The sequence below is a fragment of the Ovis canadensis genome, chromosome 20, assembly GCF_042477335.2.
Source record: "Ovis canadensis isolate MfBH-ARS-UI-01 breed Bighorn chromosome 20, ARS-UI_OviCan_v2, whole genome shotgun sequence".
In the NCBI taxonomy this organism is placed as follows: domain Eukaryota; kingdom Metazoa; phylum Chordata; class Mammalia; order Artiodactyla; family Bovidae; genus Ovis; species Ovis canadensis.
The window spans coordinates 28,796,882-28,820,590 of NC_091264.1; the positions used below are offsets into that span (position 1 = coordinate 28,796,882).

Sequence of the window (23,709 nt, forward strand, 5' to 3'; positions counted from 1 at the left end):
TGGAGGAGGAAATGGCAACCCACTCCAGTATGCTTGCCTGGAGAATCCCATGGACAGGGGAGCCTGATGGGAACCCCTGCGGCTACAGGGGTCACAAAGAGTTGGACACGACAGAGGGACTAAGCATACATAAAGTTAAAAGGAATCATCATACTTGTGAGCTAATGTTCAGGAATCGTTCCGATATTGTATTTTGGTGGATTGATGGAAATGTGTCAGGTAAGATTATGTTTGGCTGTAAAAAAAATAAGACGACTATTATAACAGGAACACATAGGAGTTTCTTTTTCTCACCTGACAAGAAGTCAGAGGAAAGTTCAGTCACGTACAGATGTCATCGAGGGCCCTAGTTCCTTTTACGTTCCCGCTCCACCATTTTTTTTTTTTTTCTGCTCCACCATTCTTAAGTGAGTGGTTTTTGTCCTCAGGTTGCAAGATGGTTGCTGTATCTCCAGACATCATATTTACGTCCTAAGAGAGAAGAAATGGAGGAAGGAGAAACAGGGGCTGTCAAGGGGCTGAAGGGACATGCCATCTGAATCTGACTTTTTCTTAAAGAATATTTGTGGAAGCTGACCCCTGCCTTCTGCATGCCAACCTCACTGGATGGAAATGGGTTTCACAGCTATCTCTAGTTACAAGGGTGTCTGGGATGGTGACTATTGTAGACCTCCAGTTTCTTTAGTTGAGGAAGGCAAGGGAGAAGGGGATTTTGGAAGCCAACGTGCAGTGTCCACCACAAAGCCGAGTTCACCTTGGAACCCTAATGGGAGGAAGGGGATGGAGAGATGTTGCTGTGGGGTATGATGCTCAGGAGGGCAGCCAGACAGTGACCAAACAGCAGGGCTCTGAGCTCTCTGTGGCTTGGACCAAAACATCTTGGCTGTCTCCCACCAAGAGGCCCAGTCCCAAGACTTGGCTCCTTCTGGCAATCAGCCCTAAACAGCTGCTGCCAAAGGGGTAAACACATTCCGAGTCCCTGAGTCCCTGCTGCACTGTAAGTGTGGTTAAGACACACCCCCACCTTTACCCCATCTGGGCTAACAGAATGCTCGCTGGCGCTGTGTTGTTTTAGTGATGATTTGCGGTTATCCTCCTCCTTAATGGGGCGTTGAATACCTACACACTTATGTTATCCAACTGAACACGCGATTTGCATCCCATGTATTTCATTTTTCAGTTCATTCTCCAAACCATGGGCACCAACTAGGATAAAGCATTATGCTCTCTTTTTTTCTCTACTCTGGAAAGATGGCCATTAAACCAAGCCATGTCCCCAAACCTCTTCGGCTAGATAGAGAAATAGACAACCATCAGAATCCAGAATCCAGACCTGAACAGCCAGAAAACTCCACCTGGCTCATCACCCAACGTGGGCTCCATCTGCTTGCTCACTCCTGGGAGAGTGAAACAACCCAGACTCCATCCTGGTGAAGGTGCCAGTCATGGAGGAGACTGTTGTTCTTGACTAAGGCAACTTCCGTCCAGACAAGGAGATGGATCACAATCACATTTAAGGAAAAAAAGAAAAAATTAAAAGCCATTTTATAAAGTATGAGTAAGGACTATTATAAATGGCTCAAACTCTATACGTAAGCAATGAAATAAGATGAATTGACTGGTACTGAGTTGGAAAAGCTATACAAGCGCAGGGAGTGTGGAACATAACTTAATTAAAAATAAACTTTTTTTTTTTTTTACACACCCACTCCCAAAGAAGAAATGGAAAAGTTGTTAGGGTGTGGACCAGGGCTTCTAATTAGCTGTTCTGTTCTTCCTGATTTATCTCCTTTCTTGTCCTAGCACCTTCCTGGGACTTAGTGTCCCGTGAAGGAACTTGGAAGCGCAGGGCTCCCCGGGCCCGAGCACCTGACCTCCCAGCCCGCGCGGACCAGGAGAAAAACGAGGAGAAACCCACCGCCTCAGGTCTCTATTCCTGTCTCCTTGACCCCTTCTCTGTTTCCAGAACAGAGGAAGCCCTGAGAAGGCTCTTTGCCAGAGTTGGAAAACAGCTACCCTCATTGTCTGCCTCGCCCTGCGGGCTGCGTTCTCCTCCCTCCCTCCGCTGCTTTCTGTCTGAAAGTGTGAAAATTACAAATCCCAAGGAACTGCAATCAGAACTCTACCTAGGGAAAATGCAGAGTATCCTGGCCATAAATATCCCGCTCCAAGACGCCTGACGTCAGAGCGGGGCGGGCGGGCGGGCGCGAGGCCGGCCCAGGGGGAGCGGCGAGGTCTCGGTCGGGAGACGGCGAGCTCGGCTCGGCTCAGCGCGGAGCGGGCGCGGCGGGCGGGCGGGCGCGCAGCCGGGCGCGGGGCTGCGGGAGCCGAGGACGCGCCGCGGGCGGCCCGGGGTGAGTACGGCCGCCCCGCTCTCCGCCCCGCTTCGCATCCGGGGGCCAGGGGACCGCGGGAGGCTTCCCGGGCCACTTCCCCACTTCTCTCCTCCTCTACTTTTCTTTCCGAGGCTGAAAGGGGATTTGGCGAGGCAGCGGCTCCGCCGGCTGCCTGTTTCTGCGTCCCCGAAGTGTTTTGCAGGAGCCGCCTAGGATCTCTGAGCGGAGTTCCGGGGTGGGGAGGCGGGGGCTGCGAGCGCGTCGGTGCCGGCGGGTGTGATGTGCGTGTCGGGTCTGTCTGGATGGGCACATCTGGACACAGGAAATGTCTTCGGAAAACTTTATAAAAAAATGTTTATGGCTTTGAAATCCGATTCCTTCTTGTCGTAAGTGGACAGACAGAGCCGGTGACCCCCAAACGGACAACATTTTGGGGGTGGCTTTTCCGGGTTCGCTTGTGCCTGCCTTTGGGTGATTTAACTCTTCACACGCCCCCAGCTCCCACTTGCAAGCCTGGCCCCTGGCCAGCAGGCTAGGCGGGGCGGAGGGGAGCGGAGAGCCTCTTGCTCTCAGAAGCAGCGGGACCTGGGAGAGGGAAGGAGCGTCCCAGGAAAGGCGTCCTGAGTTGGAACCCCAGCACCTGCGGCTGCTGCCCGTCCGTCCGCCTGCTGGGGCCTTGACAGCGCGGGGCAATGGGGCTTTGACTTAACCCGAACGAAGGAGCTGGGCTGGAGGCAGGTAACTGCAGGGGGGAGGAGAAGAAGGAGGTGGTGGGCAGGACTCTGTGTCCAGCCGTGCCGGAGAGTGGAGTGGATGTGTTTGCCACATGTGCCCACTGTGGAGGCCGATGGGGTTTTCTGGGAGCCCCTCGGTGCCCCCAAACAAGATGCAAGCTCGTAACATAAAGAGACATGTCTGAGTTGTGGGGTGGAGGAAGGGGGGTGGTGGGGGAGAGGGAGAGAGATTTTTATCAAAATTGAACACAGATTGTTGAGGTCTGGGCTTGATTTAACTCTTCGCTCTCTGCCTTGGCCACGTTTCCACAGTCCTGTGGTGGTTTTGCAAAGTCCCTAGAAGATGGGGTGGGGCGAGGGGGAACACCTCTCCAGGAAAGAGTCCCTGGAGACGTTCCTTGAAACCTACAAGGGAAAGAGAGCAACTTTCTATCTTTAAATAGTTTCAGGTTTTGCGTCCCCCTCCTCCTTCCAAGTTCGGTGTCAGTTTCTTGAGTTTCTCTGAAAAGTTGGCTGAAGAAGGGAATGGATTTTCCCTAGGTCTTAGAGGGGAAATTGTGCTCTTTGAGTGTGGCAGGAAGCAGGGCAGTATGGATCCGCTAGCCGGGGGTTGCCCATTGCACACACTGGATGTCCATAGCTGTTCAGCAAACCAGTGACCACAAAGAGAGCCCTTTCAGCATCATCCTACCCGGGTCTCTGGCTTTATATTTTGCAATAGAACCAACCTGCAATATTTGGGTGGGAGGAAGATTACTGGACTCTCCTTGTGTCCTAGAAAAAAGGAGAGAATTAAAAAAAAAAAAAAAGGACAGAGAGGAAATGTGGATATAAAAAACGGACCCACAGGAAGTTGAAGATTTGGGAAGGGTTTTAGAAATTGTACAAATTGACCCCTCGAGAAGAGGTGTAAGAGACTGAAGAGACAGCAAGTCAGCTCTAGACTCCTTTAACTTCAGGAGTATGTCTTTAACTTGAGGGCAGTGAAGGAGGAAAAAACGCTAAGGGCCGTCTAAACAAAAGTACCCCCGCGAAATGCATGTGTAGGAGCCTGTTTATGCATTGGCGACTGCGTGGGGATGGTCGTGGCCTCAGGCCTGGAAGCATAATGCATGTGTAGGAGCCTGTTTATGCATTGGCGACTGCGTGGGGATGGTCGTGGCCTCAGGCCTGGAAGCATAAACGGGCCATTTCTCGGTTGCTCTGGGAGCTGCATCGACCTTCATCTCTCCATTAAGAAAAAAAAAAAAAAAAACAACTGTGCTATTATTGTCTGGTGCCCTGGTAGCTGCACAGTCCAGCTCCTAACTCCTAGCTGCGTTTCCAGGGTTTTTCCTCCAGATCCTCAGATGCTGAGGGAATACTCGTGCCCCCATCAGGACAAAAAGAGGAGAGAAACTTCTCCTGGACCTCAGAACTGAGAAGAGAGTGAGGAGTTCGGGAAGGGGGAGGGTGTAAGGGGGGGACCAGGAGAAAGGCCAGTGGAGGTGGAGGGTTTTAGTTTTGGTGGTTGTGGGGGAGGTTGAAAGGCCAGTGCCTTCTGTGGAAAAAAGTCCCCTCCCCAGTCTTCTTCCCCAGCCCCCTGTCACCAAAGTTGTTTTCTTTTTCGACACAAAACAGGTTAAACTGTTGCCATGACTGAAGAGCCTGGGATCCAGGGATAAAGAAGAGGGCAGGGTGAAGTGTAGGTGGTCAGGAAGATGCAAAGATAATCAGGGAGGCAGGGGCTGGCCTCACAGTGGAGCTGATGGAAGTAATGACTGAAAACGTCCCCACTCATTCCCACCATGGACAAGTAGAAGACTGACTATCCAGGGGTGGAGGGGACCTATCCCAGAGTCTTGTTCAGGCGCTCAGTCATGTCTAACTCTTTGTGACTCTATGAACTGCAGCATGCCAGGCTTCCCTGTCCTTCGCTATCTCCCAGAGCTTGCTGAAAAAAAAAGAAAAGAAATTTTGGCATCTAGGGTGGCCTCTTGTCCCAGCACAGGACCCCTCAGGGACAACTGAGGCTGAGATCTGGCCTTTCAGTTCTATCATCATCCTCTCTGGAGGGTCAGTGAGATCCTGACCCTTTAGAGTTTGCTCAGGGGAACATTTCACTGGATTCTCAGACCACTGATACCTGGGCTGATATGGAAGCCTTCTCATTGGCCCGTCTATCAGCTCAAGCTTCTGACCAGCTCATTGGGCATCTCTGAGATAAGAATACTTAGGGTGCATTCTCAGGCTCTTCAGAAGGTCGAAAGGTCAAAGGCACCTGGCAGAAAGAACCACTTGGAAAGTGTCCTTTGCTTTGACAGGAGTTGACCTAAGTCTCCACAACTAGAGTCTCTGTGTTCAGGGATCTGGTGTCCTTTAGCTCTGGACTTCAGATGCAGCCTGGCACAATGGAAAGAGGACCGACGTCAGAGCCGTCTTCCTGGGAGAGAATTAGTAACCTGGGCATGCGCGCTCAGTCATGTAATTCTTTGCAATCTCATAAACTGTAGCCTGCCAGGTTCCTCTGTCCATGGGATTCTTCAGGCAACAACACTGGGATGGATAGCCATCTCCTTCTCCAGGGGATCTTCCTCACCCAGGGATCGAACCTGCATTTCCTTCTTTGCAGGTGGATTCTTTACCAGAGTCACCAGGGAAGCAGTAACCTGGGATACATTACTTATTCTTTTTGAGCTTAAGTTCCCTCACTTGTGAAAGGAGAGTGATACTGCTCAAGGTTGCTACAAACATGGTACTTATACAAAGTGGCTAAAACAGAGCGAGGAATGTTGTAGACCTTTCATAAAGGGAATCTCATAATTTTATTTTCTAGTTTTTTTTAGCCATCAGCCACCCACGTGGTTTGGATAGGACCTCTCTCCAAATCTGGCTGTGTTGTTTTCCATTCTTGAAGACACCTGGGTGGAGATTCAAGGGCTCAGGTCACCCTTACTTCCTCCCTCTAGAAACAGTAGCCACTGGGGATTATCCAGGAGCGTGGCTGCTCTGTTATCCTGAGGGCTAGGAGGGGACACCAGGCATCCTGGATATCTGGCCTGGAAATCACTCTCGTGTTTGAGTTCTTGAGAGGGAGGAGGGCAGCGGAGCCGGTTGTATGGATGGGGTGGGAAGGTGGGAGTGGGGCGGGAAGATCAAGAAGAAAGGCATCCTAAAGGACAAAGCCCAGGTCAGAGACGGTCACTGCTCCTCAGGGTTAGAGGGGAGACTCTGATGGGTGGTAAAGATGGAAGCTTTAGCCATTTGTAAACAGCTTGGCAGGTATGGGCTGGGGAGGCTGCCCCCTCCCCCAGTGGACGCGCCGTCTAGCCCTGTGGGGTGGCCGATCCAGAGGACTGAAGGACCATCTGATGTGGGGAAAGCAGCTGCAGGTTCTCTTGGCCCATCTCAGTGCTGCTCAGTTATCCTTCAAGTTGACATTTAAGACTTTGAAGATCACATTTGTTTCTGTTTTGTTCAAGCTCTCTCTTTAACCGTGGCCTGGGATGACTTTTCAGCTTTTAAGAGACTCAGCCAGTGGCCAACTTCTCTTGAGATGGCCCAGATTGGGGGTCGGTGAATTCCTCACTCCTGGCAGTATCTATTTCTCCAAACTCTCTCCTCACATTTTTTTGGTTTGTTTGTTTTTTTTGTTTCATTATGAGGTTATAAAACTGCACCATCCGAATGCTGTGCAGGGAGGAAATGCTTTTTTCTCTGGACCTGTGGGTCATCCTGCTAGTGCTGAGCGAGGCTGTCAGACTATGGGCATTAGCAGGTGTTGTGGGGTTCTTTCTGGGTCCCCCCCCCCAGCCCCTCACCTGCTTCAGAAAAAGAAAAGGAAAGAGAAAATCGAGAAAAATAAACCTGAGGCAGTTGGGTAGCTCTTTGAATCCTGGCTGCAGAGGAGCTGAATTATTTGTAGGATGCCCCACGGGTCTGTGCAAGAGTCAGCAAGACCCAGGTGTGAGTCCAGTCCTGGAACCATCGGGTCACAGGCTGTTGAGCCTCTCTGAGTCTTTTTCACCTGTCAAATGAGAACAGTAAGTGTTCTAAAGGGTTGTTCTGAAGGTGAAATGAAATAGTATATGGCAAAGATGGAGCACACTGATCAGTGTTCAGCGAAATGGTAATGCCCTTCACTTTCTAGTTCTTGAAAGTACCTGGATTTGGACATTTGTCCATGTGTCAAAGTAAATAAGCCACTTATCCAAGGCTTCGCAACAGTGCTCAAAGATCAGCTGTTTCTGCCTGGAGATGGAGACCTTCACTACAAAAGTGGGGCACAGAACAGCCCTCCCCATGCCAGACAAGTGGCAGCACCATGCGAGGCTCCACTAGCCTAAAGGAAAAGGCCACCCACTCGCTCACCCATGAACCCGGGCTATTAGTGAGCTACCTCTAGAGCTTGGTTTAGAAGTCCCAAACTCTGTCTTGGTTCAAAGAATTGAGGTCAAAACCGGAGAGGGAAATCACTGATATAGGACCCAGCATTAAAGCTGAATGATAACGGCACGATGACAGTCATACCTCATGTTTGAAAAGCATGTAGCCTCATTTTATCCTCATGACAATCTACGAGACGGGTATAATCTACATTTTAGAACTCAAAGCGGGGAGCTTAAAAGACTTCCCTATTTCAGATCGTAAATAAGTGGAAAAAACAGGAGGCTAACAGCTACCGAAGCAGTAGATTTCAACCCATCCCCTGGGAAGCTTGTAAAATTATCAGTACCTGGGCCCTCCCCGGGCTGATTAAATGAGAATCTCTGGGGCATGGGGCCCAGGCACTGGTGGTTCTGCAAGGTCCCCAGGTGCTGTGAAGTATGAGTTGAGAGCCATAGGTCTAAGGGAAGCGGGAAGTGGACCAAGGTGAGGAATCAGTCTTATCAGGCACAGGTGAAACAGATCTTTACTAGGATTTCAGCTCCCTGGCAGTGGAAACTGGTGTGGTTCTCCCTCTATCTGGAACCTAGAACATGCCAGATACAAGATGGACATTCGGCCCATGTTGGCTGAAGGAATGAACAGACTGCCATAGGTTAGGAGCTGACAATCCCAGCAGCCAAGTCCAACCCGTCACCTTGTTGTGTAAGTGAAACAAGCCTTGTGTGTCACTGGAACATAGCCATGCTGTTTCTGTCTGTGTTATCCGTGGCCCTTTTCATGAGAAAAGGGTGGAGTTGGAGTGTTGTCCTCGAAGCTGTATGGGTCGCAGAGCTGAAAATATTTACTCTCTCGCCCTCTGACAGACAGGTTAGAGGTTTACCTGCCCTGGTTCTCAGTGTGAACAGACCAAGTACAGTTTAGGCAAAGTTGTTGCAGCTTGATAGTCAAGAATGAGGCTTCTAGAATCAGATCTATGTTTGAATCCTGGCTCCACCACTTAACCTGTTGTAAGACCTTGTGTATTAGTTCACCTGAGCCTCAGTTTCCTCATCTGAAAAATGGGGATGATAATAAATGCTACCATTCTCGAAGGATGGTTGCCAAGGTTGCCAGCCCCTGGCCTAGAGTAAGCACTCAATCAATGTTTACTATCCCTGTGGTGGTGGTGGTTGTAATTCCTGGCCACTAGCCAACTGGAGGGAAAACTAAAGTCAAAATCTAAATCCAGTATTACTAACAGAATAAGGGATGTGGTGGGAAAAAATAATCAGTTGGTAAGCTGGTGTGAGGAAGAAGGACTGATGTGAGGTTTTTGAGGTAAAGGGGATCTTTTTAAGATACACAAGACAGGCTCCTGGTGTGCGAGTGAGGTGCTGTTTGGCTGATGGCTATGTGGCTCTGTCAGCTGTCGATTCCATCATCCCTCAAGGGTTAGTGCTCTGCTGTATTCAGTGGCTTACTCCTGTCTTACTCTTTGTGACCATTTGGATCATAGACTTGCCAGGCTTCTCTGTCCGTGGAATTTTCTAGGCAGGAATACTGGAGCGGGTTGCCATTTCCTACTCCAGGGGATCTTCCCAACCCAGGGGTTGAACCCTCGTCTTCTGCATTAGCAGGCAGATTCTTTACCAGCTGCACCACCTGGGAAGCCCCTTCCCTCCCAATCCTGCCCTAAAAGGGTTAACTTGGGCTTTACTGAGCTTAGTCACAGGCATGTCCCACCTCTGTTCCCTTGCTTGTAGTTTGTTCTGCCTCGATGGCCCATCTTCCTGGGGCTGTTTGTCCTACCAGGCTTGCTCTGGTGGCCCCTTCTCTCCCAAACTCCCTTTTCCAGGCTTTCCTCCCCGCTCGGTCACTCCCTCTTCACTCTGCAAACTTAGCAGGCAGCTCTGACATAACATCTAACATGTGACATCGGAGTCCAGGAAGGACTGAGTCTCTCTGTCTCGCCTTCTACGTATTTTGGAGCTCATAAAAGTTGAATTACATTTTAGAAGCCACACCTGGTAGCCAGTGTCAATTAAACTCGTGGTTCAACTCTGACAGCTGAGTTAACTCTTGAGGAATGCCGATGGTCCGTGCCCGGGTGCTGATGAGATGGCAAGAGCAAATCCCCAGAGCCAACCAGATGCAGAAGAGCCGTCCAGTTTATAGACGGCGTGGAAGCTCTGTGTCCTCATCCTCCGTGCTGTGGGAGCTCCTGCCCTCGGAGCACCTCTCCTAAGGGGTAGCCAGGGACAGGGAAAGAGGGAAGAAACTTGAAACCAACCCTCTGACTTCTTGTCAGCAGATGCGGTGAGAAGTCGGGTTTTGGCTTCTCTGGGCTTTTCATGTGTACGTGCCAAGATAATTGGGAATTGGCTTGGGACGGTCAACTTTCATTATCACGGTAGCAAAGAGAGGCATAGTCACGCGTAATAGCAAACAGCAGATAATTCACAATATTGCCATCTGAACACAGAATGTGTTGCATAATTTTTATGGATTTCAGTGGCAGATGTATACTCGTGGCAAATATATGTCATATATGGAATAACATTAAAACTGTTATTTTCTAATGATGGAGAAGGCATGGAAGCATGTCAGCCTTAAATTAAATTTTCCTCTTTGAGCAACCCCAAATGGGCAATTAGGAGCTGATTTCTAAGAGGGCAAGGAAGACAGGGAATGAAATCGTATTATTAGTAGTAGGTCTCACTATGCACGTAGCACCATGTTAATAATTTTTTTAAAATGTATTTATTTGATTTTTCAGAATTACGATGGTAATTCTCTCTTGCTTAAACATGTGAATCAATATCACTCAGAGATACAAAAAGACAAGTGGAAAGCGAATAGCATCTCCACTCCTCCTCCACACCCTGGGAATTAATGTTTACAGCCTAGAATTCATCCTCCCTTATCTTTGTCCATACAACTACTCCAGGCGTGTATACTATTATGGTGGGGTCTTGACAGTACCAGACGGTACTTTACCCAGATGGTAAAGCATCTGCCTACAATGTGGGAGACCCGGGTTCGATCTCTGGGTTGTGAAGATCCCCTGGAGACAGAAATGGCACCCTACTCCAGTACTCTTGCCTGGAAAATTCCATGGACTGTGGAGCCTGGTAGGCTACAGTCCTTGAGGTCGCAAGGAGTTGGACACGACTGAGTGACTTCACTTTCACTTTCTTGTTGTTTGACTGTTTGTTTTTCACTGAAAGGGAATCTCTGTGTATTACTCTGCAGCATACATTTCTTCTCTTTTGACCATTTATCAGGGTCATCCCTATGGTGAATGGAACCGTTTATTTTTTCTGATTTCTTTATATGCCTAGACACACACAGGGGCTTCCCAGGTGGCTCAGTGGGAAAGAATCCCCCTGCAATGCAGGGCACACAGATTCAATCTCTGCCGCAGTATTCTTGCCTGGGAAATCCCATGAACAGAGAAGCCCGGAGGGGTTGCAAAAGAGGCAGACATGACTGAGTGACTGAGTATACAGACACACACAGCCCTATATCTCTGAGATCATGCCATTCTTGCAGCAAAGTTCATTATTATTATTTTTTTCAATTAGTCAGCTATTACATGTGATTTCATCCTGGGTGACCACCAGCTTGGGTACCTGAGCCTAACATACCAAGCATCCATCACCCAGCAAAGATGAGTGATTGTTGTCCCCTAGCCTGTGACCATCCTCGGTATGCCTCCATGCTGTGTGTGGTCTTGGTCCCCTAGGAAAGCTCTTGAGCATCAGTCCCTGTGGCTGCCCCCTCCTTCTCATCAGATTGAGTCTTCCCTCCTTGGGTCTCTTCAATCACTAAATATGTAGGGAGAGCCACAGGAAATGTCAAAGACTGATACACTGGATTGGAGAACATGGGTGACAGGGCAAGTCAGGCAGTGTAGGATGGTACATCCTACAATTAGGATAATGGGCAGGTGTGTGGACCCTGCATTCAGAGCACCAGCCCCCAGCAGGACTGGTTCCCAGCAGCAGACAGTGCTGGCAGTCGTCAGCCCTCTTTAGAACTGCCTCAGCTGCTATCTCTCCTACTGGGTCCCCTCTGCCCCAATGTGGGGGAAATTCTAAAGGGCATCCTGGCTTCAGAGCTCCTCGTGGGGTTGGCGGAGGCCTTCACTGATGCTGCGTGACAGCTGTACTTCCCCTCCTACCTGAACCTCCTTCCCATGACTGGTTAATTCTAAGAACCCTTCAATAACCCCCTGCCTGCTCCCAGAGGTTTTACTTATTTTACATGAAATCGTTTTGGAGCAGCCCATTATTATCCAGATAATTGTTGGTGGCTATGTCACTATAGGAAAAAGTACATTTTTTTCTTTTTTTCCCTGGTGCTCTATATTGTATGTTTTCTAGGTGGGACCCAACTGATTTCTCTTCCAATAGAGTTGTGTTATAACTGGGAAGGCTAAGCGCATGTTTTGATTTTATTGCCAAATTTGCATTGGCACCTGCTCCCTCCCTCAGATCTTCAAGTCTAGGCTGAGAGGTGTGGGTACATCAGGTTGGAAGCATGACCGGATAGCTTTGTTGCCATCGTGCCTGGAGACAGGATCTGGACAAGTTGACCTTTGGGAATTCTTCTCTATCTTACCAGTGCATCTGCTATATAAAGGGGGAGATCTCAAGGGGCTCTGTTGGCTCACTGGGAGCCAGCTTCCTGCCTGTATAGGTTTTCATGCCTGCCTGCATCTCTGCCAGATCTGATTTGTTCTTATGGGGGTGTTTCTTACTGCTTGGTGCCAAGCGAGGGAGGTCTTTGGGGCTGTGCATTGTTCCCCCTTCTGGGTTACGTACACAGATCGCCTGCCCAGGTGCCAAAGCAAAGCTTGCCTGCATCGTGGATTCCCGATGTGCCAGACCCACAGTTCATGTCTGACCGCGTTCCTGGGGGTCAGTGTCAACACTCCCTCCATCACTTCCTCTCAGACACCACGGCCCCCAGCCTCAGGTTCCCCTGATAAGGTAATGAGGGAAGGGAGTGATTCCAGGTCAGCGAGGAGATCCGTCAGCATCTCCACAGTGCCAGAGGCAGCTTTGAAATTCGTCTGAAGCAAATTCAGAAGTTTCTGTGGACTTTGGGCAATAGAAAGGCCAAGCCATTTTAACTTTTCTTTTCTTAATAAAAGTCTCCAATATATTCATCAGTCTGTTCCTGATCATGTGACACTGAGCTGGCAGCTGCCCAGAGAAAGAGAGTTAGGAATTGCCTCTGTCTTTCCGAGACACTCGGTTGGTAACTTACCATTACCACTTCCCTGAATAGAGGTGATGTTATTGATGACTGTGGTTCCCACATGGAAGCTGGGACTGACAGCTGATAAACAGACCAGACTTCTGAATATAAAGCTGTGGATCAGAGCCCAGGCGCTGGCTTCAGGTTCTGGGTCTACTTCATGCTAGCCATGTGGCCTTGCATCAGTTACTTCATCTCCATGTGTCTGAACTTCCTTATCTGTAAAATGGGCTGTTATGAAGGTAAAGTTAGTACATGATTTGGTAAAAAGGAAAAAGAAAAAACTGCTTGAAACTACGGCTGTCACATAGCACTAGGAAGTGTTAGTGATGGAGGTGATGGTGGTGGAGGTAATGATGGAGAACATGGATCCAGTCTCATTAGCTCCGTTGGCCCTTCATCCTCCACAGTGTTTGGCACAGAGCGGGGGCCCGCCAAGCATGTATCAAGTGAAATATGCCCCTGCCTTTTGTCAAGTGTCCACAGCCTGATTAGTCTGCTCAACTCTCTCCTAAAAAAAAAAATGTTTTCCATTTAATATTTTTATTTCAACTTTATTAAAGTTGACATGATTCAGAAAGATGCAGTTTGTAAGTGTGTATCTCAGTGGGTTTTCACGCCTGTGTAACCAGCATCCAGATCAGGAAACACAACATTCCAAAACTCCTACCTCCTCTGCCCCGATAAGTCCCTCATGTCCCTTTCTGTTTACTCCCCTTTCGTAATCCTAACTTCTAATGTCAAAGATTAGTTTTGCCTGTTCTTGAACTTCATGTCAGTGGAATCATACGTTGTGTGCTTGTTTGCTGGTGTCTGTGTTTGCTCAGCACGATGTGCTGATGACTCATTCTTGTGTGGTGTTCCACTATGGGGCTATCCACATTTGATCTGCTCCGGTTGGTGAGCATTTGGGCGGTTTCCAGGTTTGATGCTGCTGTGAATAGCCTTGCTGTGAACACTCGTGCACTTGTTCTTGGATGAAGATAGGAATGTTTCTCTGTTGCTGTGTTCCCGGGACTGGAACCGCTGGGTACTAGGGAATCCATATTTTCAGCTTTAGGAAATACTGCCCAACAGCTTTATGGAGGGGTTGTACCATGTTTCGCATTTTCTGTGAAGACGAAGCAGCTGTTCCGACTTGGTCGTGTGGGGGCACAAGGCCTGGTCGTATCCTGGGGCTCCTGAAATGTGCATCTTCTCCAAGCTCTTGGTTGTAGAAAGCCTTGGGGAGGGAGGCATGTCCTTCTTAGCCAGGCACTGCACAAGGGATATCACTTATGTTCCTTCACCAAATCCTCAGCCGTTCCACGAGCTGAGATGTTGTTATCAACCCCTCTTACAGATGAGGCAATTGAGGCTCGAAGCAGTTGAACAAGATCCCTAAGGTCCTTCAGGACAAAACTCGTCAGGATGGAAAGTGTGCCTGCCTCTAAAACATGTGCATTTTAGGGCACGTTTTAGGGTCCGACGGTGCCTTGTTTTGCCTTTGGTGCTAACAGCAGAGAGAAGCACAGACCACTCTAGAAACCCATACCAGCTGTGAGTGGTGGCTGTGAGAGGGAGCAGAAACAAGCAGCTCGATGACCTTGGGAGGTCAAATTGTTTCCCTGCCCAGGGATGGTTGGAGAAAGTCATAACTTTCCTGGAAGGCAAGGGCGACCATGTAATTTACTGTCCAAACCAAGACTTTCAAGAGTGAAAGCGTGCTGTCTGCGCAGGACGCTGGGGAGGCAGGCGTAAACTGGGGCTCTTCCAGCTTTGCTCCCCGCTCAGAAGTCTAAGTGGATATGGCTCTCCTGGTAAGTGGGGCTGCACAGGTTCTTTTTAACCCTTTCAGGACACTGTCTGTCTGGACTCTGCCCTGTTGTCATGTCTTCTAGTCTCCTCTGTTTATATGAAAAACGAGTCTGGTTTTCTTCTTCCCTTCTATACAACATTCCCTGCCCAAATGGGGCCCTGACAAGGTAAGCTTCCTTTAAAACAGATCCTGTCACACTGAGATGCATGCGCCAACAGATAGAAGCTTCTAGAAGCCTTGGACTGTGCCTTAGTCACCGTGATATCGACAGCACTTAGCTGGGTGACAGACATAGAGTGAGCGCTCCAGGAATGCTTGACTATATGTGATGTTTATCCATGAGCTTATTCATTCATTCATAGTTCATTAGAAAAGAGCTTACTTTGGATCCTAGCCTGTTTTTAAAATTTTATTTTCAGTTAGAGGATAATGGCTTTACAATGTTGTGTTGGATTCCGCTGTCCAACCACGTGAATCAGCCATGAGTATACATATATCCTCTCCCTCTTGAACCTCCCTCCCAGTCCCCACCCCATCACAGAGCACTGCGTTATACCGCAACTTCCCACAAGCTGTCTACTGGAACAGACCCTGATGCTGGGAAAGATTGAAGGCATGAGGAGCAGGGGACGACAGAGGATGAGATGGTTGGATGGCATCACCGACTCAATGGACGTGAGTTTGAGCAAGCTCTGGGAGACGGTATAGGACAGGGAAGCCTGGCGTGCAGCAGTCCATGAAGCTGCAAAGAGTCGGACACAGCTGAGCAGCTGAACAACACCAACATATATGTTGATGCCACTCTTTCAGTTCATCCAACCTCCTTCCCTTTCTGTGTCTCTATTTATACCCTGTAAATAGGTTCATCAATACCATTTTTCTAGATTCCATATATAGGTGTTAATGGACCATATTTGTTTTTCTACCTGATTTCACTCTGTATAACAGGCTTTAGGTTCATCCACCTCAGTTCAGCTGACTCAGAGTTGTTCCTTTTCATCCTGACCTCTGTTTTTTATCTCACTCCTATTCCTCTGGTCCAGAAAGAAGTCAGGGGTGTGTGTGGTAGGGGTAGTGCATGCATGCAAAGAATGAAGAATCAAAGGGATCCACTTAATGAATAGCAAACACGTCATGGGATTTGATGTCAGGATCTAGGTTTGGGTTTCAGCCATCCACTAATGAGCTGCACTGGCTTAGATAAGTGATACAGCGTTCCACATTGCTGAGCCTCGGTTTTGGCCATGTGTGGAGTGGAGCACAGTAGTACCAGGGGTAGAGGAGTGAAATGCGTCTGTGGAGCAGGGCATATGAAACACGCTCAGTATGCTGTGAAGTGTTGGGTGATTTCTTGTTACTGGCTGTAGTGGTTCAGCCGCTCTCTGAGAAGCACCAGTGGGAGGCGCTGTGTGCTGAGGCAGGTCCTCCATCAGCTGAGTGAATCCCCCTATCAGCTAAATCCCCCAGGGCCTCTGGTCTCTCAAAGCGAGGCATCAGCATGTACGCGGCAACCCCATATGACTGGGAATTCTTATCAATAAACCAGGAAGCACTCAGCAAATTATTCAAGGTCTTAGGGATTTGATGTGGGTGTCGAAAGATAAGGATGCAGAGGATGATTAATTTCTCATTAAGCCCACAGCTGCATTTTCTTCAGAACAACAGAAAGAAGCATATAGAGGCTTAATGTGTATCCCACAGTATCTTTGGTATGGTGTGGTAGTTTCTCATGTAGATTCTGGGGTCAAAACTGCTGGGATCCAAATTTAGGATTCCACTGTTTATTAGAATTGCAGCTTTGGGCAAGTATTTATCTCCCCTGAGACTCAGTTTCCGCATCTGTGAAAAGGTGATACTATTTTAATAGTACCTACCACTAAAAGGGGCTTCCCTTGTGGTTCAGCTGGTAAAGAATCTACCTGCAATGCTAGGAGACCTGGGTTCAATCCCTGGGTTGGGAAGGTCCCCTGAAGAAAGGTCAGGGTACTTACCCATTACAGTATCCTGGCCTGGAGAATTGTATAGTCCGTGAGGTCTCAAAGAGTCGGACACGACTGAGCCACTTTCACTTTACCACTGAATGAGGACAAAAATAAGACTTGAAAAGTACTTAGAGCAGTGCCTAGAACACAGTATGTACACTGTTGGTTCAGTTCAGTCGCTCAGTCATGTCCGACTCTTTGCGACCCCATGAGTTGCAGCACGCCAGGCCTCCCTGTCCACTACCAACTCCTGGAGTTTACCCAAACTCATGTTCATCGAGTCAGTGATGCCATCCAGCCATCTCATCCTCTGTCGTCCCCTTCTCCTCCTGCCCCTAATCCCTCCCACCATCAAAGTCTTTTCCAGTGAGTCAACTCTTCGCATGAGGTGGCCAAAGTACTGGAGTTTCAGTCTCAGCATCAGTCCTTCCAATGAACACCCAGGACTGATCTCCTTCAGAATGGACTGGTTGGATCTCCTTGCAGTCCAAGGGACTCTCAAGAATCTTCTCCAACACCACAGTTCAAAAGCATCAATTCTTTGGCGCTCAACTTTCTTCATAGTCCAACTCTCACATCCATACATGACCACAGGAAAAACCATAGCCTTGACTAGACGGACCTTTGTTGGCAGAGGACTGTCTCTGCTTTTGAATATGCTATCTAGGTTGGTCATGACTTTCCTTCCAAGGAGTAAGCGTCTTTTAATTTCATGGCTGCAGTCACCATCTGCAGTGATTTTGGAGCCCCCCAAAATAAAGTCTGACACTGTTCCCACTGTTTTCTCATCTATTTCCCATGAAGTGATGGGACCAGATGCCATGATCTTGGTTTTCTGAATTTTGAGCTTTAAGCCAACTTTTTCACTCTTCTTTCACTTTCATCAAGAGGCTTTTTGGTTCCTCTTCACTTTCTGCCATAAGGGTGATGTCATCAGCATATCTGAAGTTATTGATATTTCTCCCAGCAATCTTGATTCCAGCTAGTGCTTCTTCTAGTCCAGTGTTTCTCATGATGTACTCTTCATAGAAGTTAAATAAGCAGGGTGACAATATACAGCCTTGACATACTCCTTTTCCTATTTGGAACCAGTCTATTGTTCCATGTCCAGTTCTAACTATTGCTTCCTGACCTGCATACAGGTTTCTCAAGAGTACACGGTAAACCTGTGTTATTATTATTGGCCGAATAATGTGTGGTCCATTGGAATACGATATGCTGAGGCAATACATAGTTAGAGAAGGGAAGTTCATTTTGTAATGGGGATGTCTGGGAAGACTTCGTGGAAAAGAAGCATCCTCAAGGTTGATTCTTTTACACTCAGAGCAGAAAGTTCATGCCCATGATTTCTTTGTTCTTTAAGCTTGGAAGAAAAGATTTAGTGTAGAAAAAAATTTTCCCTTAAGAGACATAAGTTTAGACTTCCCTGGTGGTCCGCTGGTTAAGTACCTGCCCGCCAATGCCGGGGACACGGGTCTGATCCCTGGTCCGGGGTGATTCTGCATGCTGCGGGGCAACTAAGCCTGTGTGTCCAACTGCGCAAGCCCACACGCCTAGAGCCTGTGCTCCACAGCAAGAGAAGCCACCACAACGAGAAGCCAGTGCATGCAGCTACAGAGCAGCCCCTGCTCGTTACTTCCAAATTAGTCCCTCCATCCTTGTGTCAGGGACAGGGGAATATTCAGATGAGTCCTGCAGGGACTGACCGTGTTGTCAAGAAAGCATCTAGAAGTGAAGAACACTATCCCGTGTCACCAGTGCCGTGAGTGGGAGATGCTGAAAGCTGAGAAATTTAGATTCCACTTAAGAGTGTTTGGGAATGTGAGGAAGTTCTGGAATCTCCTTCCAAGTTTCTGCTGTGATGATGGGGTGGTAAATGTATGGCACTTCCTGCGGGAGCAGGATGGACAGATGCTATCTGTGGTTCCTTTTGGTATGTCTGTGATGTCTCATAGGTAAAGGGCACAATGAGAAAACACTCTGCACTTTTCCTGGACAGTGTTGACAAGGTCTACAGAAATGTGTGTCTCACAGTGCCCAGGGATTGTTGGAATTTCTGCTTCATGGGCTTCATCTCTAATGCTGTGACTCATTTTAAAATTGTCTATCTCAAAGCCAGTTTAACAAAAGGAAGTCTTCCCTCTAGAGCTCCAGCCACAGCTCTTCCTCCCTCTCCAAATTTCCTAGTGAAGAAGTGATGAAATACTATCCGACTTATTCAAACTTTCACAAATTAAAAGAAAAATTCTTGGGGTTTTCCAGAGCATACAAATGTAGTGCGAACACTGCAGTGATGCTGTGAAATAATAAATGTGAAAAAACGTCGACCTGACTTGGGATCAGGGAATGACCCTCAACTGAAGTCTTGGGGAGACCACCATTTCACACTCATCAGATTGGCCCCCCAAATTTTACTCCCCCCACTGTATGCCATTCAGTAGCTCAGTCATGTCTGACTCTTTGCGGCCCCATGGACTGCAGCACGCCAGGCTTCCCTGTCCATCACCAGCTCTCAAAGCTTGCTCAGACTCACGTCCATTGAGTCAGTGATGCCATCCAACCATCTCATCCTCTGTGGTCCCCTTCTCTTCCTGCCTTCAATCTTTTCTAGCATCAGGGTCTTTTCCAATGAGTCAGCTCTTCGCATCAGGTGGCCAGAGTATTAGAGTTTCAGTTTCAGCATCAATCCTTCCAGTGAATATGCAGGACTGATTTTCTTTAAAGAAATCTCCTATTCACTCATGGTAGGCATTCAATTGGTACAGACAATTGGGGGAGCTATTTGGTGCTATCCAGTAAAACCAAAGATATACTTCCCCTGCAACCCAGGAATTTCATTCTTAGGTAAGTCTAGAGAAACTCTTAATACATGTGAAAAAAGAAATATCCAAGAATATTCATGAGAGCATATTTTTTAAGAGCTAGAAAACTACCCAAATATCTATCATCAACCAGAAAACTGGTTACATAATTTGATATTTCTCTGTGATGAAATGCGGTGGAAAAAATGCATAGACTGTGCTATGGAGACATAACCTCCGTAATCTCAGAAACAGTATAAAGTAGAAAAGGCAAGATACAGAAGGATGCCATTGCTATGAAGTTTAAATCACACAAAGTAATACTCTTATTTACATATATTTACCTGTGTAATTAAAGTATAAGAAACACATTATTTTGGAATAAACACCAAATTCAAAGAAGTGGCTCCCTGCAGGGAAGACAAGAAGGAAGACCAGGGAGGGGTCACACAGGGCCTCCATTTGTATCCGTGATCTCTATGGCTTGTGATGGCTGCGCAGATGTTTATTTTATTATTTTCTACATTATTATATATTTTTTGTAGATATGTAAAATATCTTCTAAGACAAGGTAACTTTATCAAATGGGCACGAACTCCTGCTCTGCCTCCTCTGCCTGTTGGCACAGAGATGCCGTACAGTGACTGGGAAGCTCTCCCCATTTGCTCGGGGAATTTTAAGTAGATGTGACCATCTTCAGAGGTTTCCCTGGTGGCTCGATGGTAAAGAGTCTGCCTGCAATGCAGGAGGTGCACAAGAGACGCAGGTTCGATCCCTGGGTTGGGAAGATCCCCTGGAGTAGGAAGTGGCAACCTGCTCCAGTATTCTTACCTGGAAAGTCACGTGGACAGAGGAGCCTGGTGGGCTACACAGTCCATGGGGTTGCCAAGAGTGGGATATGACTGAGCATGACCATCTTCAACGGGAACATTCCCCATACATCTGCACTGGACCCTAGGTGCACAAGGCAGTCACTGTTTTTTTGAATGAAACATCTTTTTTTCCCTGGCTTATGGGGTTTTGGGGATCTTATTTTGACTTGCTGGTGGAGATGCAGAACAGGGCCATAGTAATAGAAACCAAATGACGTCTCTCTGGCTTATTCTCCGGCTAGCAAATTGCTGGAGCCTCCTCGCGTCCCATCTCTTCCTTGTTACTGGGATCCCTTGCTGGTGCTGACAAGTGACCGCCATCCTGACCTCCCTTTGATAAGGACATGGCACTAACATGCTCAAGTATTTCTGATTGCCCGAGGGTGGGGGAGGAGCCCCCCTCTCTCCACCATAGCTGCCTGGTTTCAGGGAAGCTCCGCAACCCTTCTAAGTTCCATTAGTACAGCCCCATGTTCCTGTGGCAAACATTGTGAAATGGGAAAGTACCCACCGCTGGGAATTGCTTCACTTTGTTTTGCTTGCCGGTGAAGCCATGCTGACTTCTCCTCTGGGTGCTCATTGAAATGCAGGCGATCCATCTCTTTTATGTGCCTTCCTTTTTATTGCAGCCCCGTCTCCCTTGGAATCTGGTCCAGGTTCAATCCTGGTGACACATACAGTGTTGGCCTTGAATGCCCTGTCCTGTATTGTGCAGCCTCTGTCCTTGACTGAGCCTGTGATCCTCATTGCTCAGTGGTTCTGCAATAGTGAGCCCCTTTCTCTGGTTCCCATGGTGCTTGCAGCTAGGGACTGTAGCTGGGGGTGACTTTCCTCTCTGCCTTTGGCTTATTTATACATCATATAATTCATCTTTAAATGGGAGAAAGTCGCTCAAAGCTGGGGCTTTGGGGAGCAAGACCTAGGTTGCTCTGAGAATGGACACTATAGTCCACACCAGTCAGGCTCCAGGCAGAAAGCAGTTGGCATGCCCCAAAGCGTTAAACTGATAAGAATGTAATGAGAGGGATATTTGCAGAGAGATAAAAGGCTAAGGAGATGATGAGGCACCCAGGGGCCATCAACAGCAAGAAGCTCTTAACACTCCTATGCCTGCAGAGGCCAGAGGAAGTTCTGGTGTTATCACTGAGCGCTGTGCCAGCTGAAGCCAAGGAGGAAGGGCTGGGCAGCTGGAGATGTGGCCCTAGAGGAACACAGCCCCTGCCAGAGCCATGGCTTAGCACAGACCTGAGATCTCTCTCCCTCTGCCCTCCAGTCACCTGCTGTTGCTTCCCACTGATTGAATCCCACTGAGTACCAGAAGCCCAGGAAGCTGAGTGATGCATTCTGGAAAGGTCAGCCCCCAGCCACCCTGGGCAGGAGCAAGGCAGAGAAGGACAGGGAGTAGAGCCAGAGGGCCAGGCAAAGAGGAGGCAGCACCATGTATATTTCTCCATGCTGTCCCCATGTAACTAGGAAGACCAGGCATAATGAGTGTTCAACCAGTAATAGCGTTTTGGGCAGCTGGGGCTATGGTTCTGGGACTCCTGCTTAGACGGGTGAGCCAGGAAGGAGATCTGGGAGGGAAAAGGGACTGACATTCATGGTTATGGGGCATGTACTTTGTTCTGTGCTTTGAAAAAGATGATTTGAATGAGACCTGAGGATTGGCTGTTTTTCATGCTCCAGGTGGTTATCATACCTTAAGATGATTGAACTTGGTGATCTCAGGTGGCAAATTTTAGCCTCGAGACCTTTTCTGAGCCTAACCCAAGTGACACACACCACGCTGGTCAAGAGTGCCCAGAGTATACGCCTGTGAGGCTGATGATGCTCTTAGGGGAGATGATCTTCCTGGAGTTTTTCTCCTGGCTCCACTTTGATTCGCATTATTCATTACCTTTTCCTGGAGGCTGTGATACATGTCAGAGGGGCAGGCTGGATCAAATGACCCCGATTATGTAGACAAGGTCTCTAAACATTGTGGCAGGATACCCGGGAAGGAGAAAATAACATAGCTGAACTTGTGGGGGTATAGGACCTGCCCTTGAGAATTCCAAATCTAGTATGAGAATTGGGATGTACGCACCAAAGATAAGGAACCCCTGTGAGGCAACATATCATGAGAAAGTTCACACAAACGATATGTGTGCTTGATGAAAGAGGTTTGGAGAATAGAACCACTGGGAGCAGAGAATAATAGTCCTGTGGGGCGGTGGTGGTTTAGTTGCTAAGTCGTGTTCAACTCTTGCTACCCCGTGGATTGTAGCCCGCCAGGCTTCCCTGTCCCATTGGATTTCCCAGACAAGAATACTTGAGTGGGTTGCCATTTCCTTCTCCAGGAATTGAACCCATGTCTCCTGCATTTGGCAGGCGAATTTTTTACCTGCTGAGCTGCCAGGGAAGCCCCACTCGCCCTGTAACCTTAACTAAACGTTTGATAGCTCACAGTAGGCCTCAGTTTCCTTATCTGTAAAATGGGCAAACTAAAAGTCTATTTCTCATTAGGCAGTTGCAGGGGTTACATGGGAACATCATATGAGGCACAGGGCCTGCTGCTGCTAAGTCGCTTCAGTTGTGTCCGACTCTGTGCGACCCCATAGACGACAGCCCACCAGGCTCCCCCGTCCCTGGGATTCTCCAGGCAAGAACACTGGAGTGGGTTGCCATCTCCTTCTCCAATGCATAAAAGTGAAAGTGAAGTCGCTCAGTCGTGTCTGACTCTTTAGCGACCCCATGGACTGCAGCCCACCAGGCTCCTCCGTCCATGGGATTTTCCAGGCAAGAGTACTGGAGTGGGGCATCATTGCCTAGCACACAATAAATGCTCAGTAAAGGTTGGCGATTATCAACACCATCATTATTCCTGGAGGTGAATACCCATCACCACTTGGGAAGAGGAGTAAGGACTCCAAGATTCCAGAGGACTTCGCACCTCCTTGAGTCTTTTAACTGACCGAGTTCATTGCCCTTTTCACAGGCCTCAGTTCTTTGACTCCCACTCATGTCCCCTCACAGGTGTAACGGGAGCTTGTGGACCTGGCCATCAGCTTGGGCCCCTCTAGGTAGGGAATCCTGAAGTGTTTGGAAGGAAAAGTCTGAAGGGCCAATCTTGGCTCGTGTTTTCCAAACCTTGTTTGATAAACCACTGGGTCCCCCCGTGGCCCTGGAAAGAGAGATCTGTGGTTAAAGAAGCAGCCATTCCATTTTCTCTCTTCTTTCCCTCACAGAGCCACAAGGCTCAGAGAGGCACTGTAGTCAAAAACTGGCTTCACATTGTTCAAATAGGATTCTCTCAATTTCTTTATCTAAAGAGGACTTTTTTCCATAGGACACCCCACAGAACTAGTGTTTTTAGACACGTATCAGAAGTTTTGTTAGCTACGTGGTGATGGGGGTGGTGGTTTAGTTCCTAAGCCGTGTCCGATTCTTACAACCCCATGGGCTGTAGCCCCACCAGGTTCCTCTGTCCGTGGAGTTCAGAAGCCCAACTAGAGAGGCTCCGTCAACTCGGGTTCTGTATTTTTCTAATTTTCAGGACAGTAGATGCAGTCCTGAGTTGGCAGAGTGGCACCAC

General features: G+C 48.3%; 1 protein-coding gene across 2 annotated transcripts in view; it reads left to right on the forward strand.

The window, feature by feature from the left end:
* Positions 1 to 2,202: 2,202 nt before the first annotated feature.
* Positions 2,203 to 23,709, forward strand: part of DAAM2 (dishevelled associated activator of morphogenesis 2) — a 131,374-nt gene continuing 109,867 nt past the window's right edge. The window contains exon 1 of one of the 2 annotated variants that reach the window (XM_069563969.1): positions 2,203 to 2,354. The gene's annotated coding sequence lies outside the window, so the exon portion shown is untranslated. Of the gene's footprint in view, positions 2,355 to 2,901; positions 3,075 to 23,709 lie in introns of those variants that run through there. The other variant, XM_069563972.1, reaches the window with a different exon arrangement.